At 61.5% G+C, this 951-nt stretch overlaps 4 non-coding genes across 4 annotated transcripts, besides 1 other annotated feature; all 4 read left to right on the top strand.

The window, feature by feature from the left end:
* Nucleotides 1-107: 107 nt before the first annotated feature.
* Tc00.1047053499577.40 lies at nucleotides 108-204 on the top strand. Its single transcript, XR_008255152.1, has one exon. It is a non-coding gene; the product is annotated as a C/D small nucleolar RNA (snoRNA), TB11C4C1 (small nucleolar RNA).
* A 5-nt stretch (nucleotides 205-209) lies between these two features.
* Nucleotides 210-246: a microsatellite.
* A 67-nt stretch (nucleotides 247-313) lies between these two features.
* Nucleotides 314-400, top strand: Tc00.1047053499577.30. The gene has a single exon (XR_008255151.1). It is a non-coding gene; the product is annotated as a C/D small nucleolar RNA (snoRNA), TB11C4C2 (small nucleolar RNA).
* A 201-nt stretch (nucleotides 401-601) lies between these two features.
* On the top strand, nucleotides 602-691 carry Tc00.1047053499577.20. Its single transcript, XR_008255150.1, has one exon. It is a non-coding gene; the product is annotated as a C/D small nucleolar RNA (snoRNA), TB11C4C3 (small nucleolar RNA).
* A 146-nt stretch (nucleotides 692-837) lies between these two features.
* Nucleotides 838-909, top strand: Tc00.1047053499577.10. Its single transcript, XR_008255149.1, has one exon. It is a non-coding gene; the product is annotated as an H/ACA snoRNA, TC11C4H3 (small nucleolar RNA).
* Nucleotides 910-951: the final 42 nt, after the last annotated feature.

Here is a 951-nt window from a genome sequence, read left to right as displayed (position 1 = left end):
GTTTGCGGTGACGGTGCGCGCGTCGAGGCTCCCTCCCCAGTTCGGGAAACGATGGGAAAAAACAAAACCAAAGAGGACGCGCACGGGTGAGAGATGCGGCTGCGACGCGTGATGAAATTCCACAGTTTCCTGTCAGTCTGACGACGAAAACGCGTGAGGACGCAATTCCCGACTCAGCTCACACTGAAGTGCTTTGCTTTACACCCCCATCTTTCTTTTTTTTTCTTTTTCTTTTTTTCTTTCTTTGTCCCTCTGCTCTCGCTGCGCGGTTTTGCGGCCCAGCGACGCGCACGCCCGCACACACACACACGCGCTACGATGGAGACATGTTGTTCGAGGTCCAAACAGTTTGAGCGACGCATTGAGAACGGAACAATAAAAATCACCTTTCGGCTGAGCGCCCGCTCCCCTCCCTCCCACTTCCTGCTATTGTTGTCGTTTTTCTTTCTTGCGCAACGGCGCGCACGTAACATCCTGCCCTGTCTGGCGCCCTGCCTGTGCAAACGGTTGGTGGCGGGCCCGCCCGAAAGCGCAAGAGAGAGAAAGAGAAAGAGAGGGCCGAATTGCCCGGAGGTGGGTTGTGGTGGGCGCACGCCGCTGCTGATGGAAGCAACCAACTCTTGTGCGCGAGGGCGCGTGGCCCCGTGAACGCGCTTGCGTGATGTCCCAAAACAAACTCAACAGGTCTGACAGCCGCCCCGCCCGCCGCAACCTCGCCGGCTGGCCCCCGCGCCTCCCCTCGCATGGCCAGGAAAGGCGCGTCTTGAGACCCACCGCTCCGTGACGCTGGGCGCTTGGGTGCATCGGCGCCCCGAGAAAGAGACACGCCGGTCGTGAAGCGCAGCGACCCTTGGGCCGGTGGCGCGCTGTCGGTGCCGCGCGTGGCGCCACTGCCCGGTTGCGCGAGAGTTTGCGGTGACGGTGCGCGCGTCGAGGCTCCCTCCCCAGTTC

The sequence above is a fragment of the Trypanosoma cruzi genome, assembly GCF_000209065.1.
Source record: "Trypanosoma cruzi strain CL Brener chromosome Unknown tcruzi_1047053499577, whole genome shotgun sequence".
Lineage (NCBI taxonomy): Eukaryota > Euglenozoa > Kinetoplastea > Trypanosomatida > Trypanosomatidae > Trypanosoma > Trypanosoma cruzi.
This window is presented reverse-complemented; position numbering and strand designations above follow the sequence as displayed.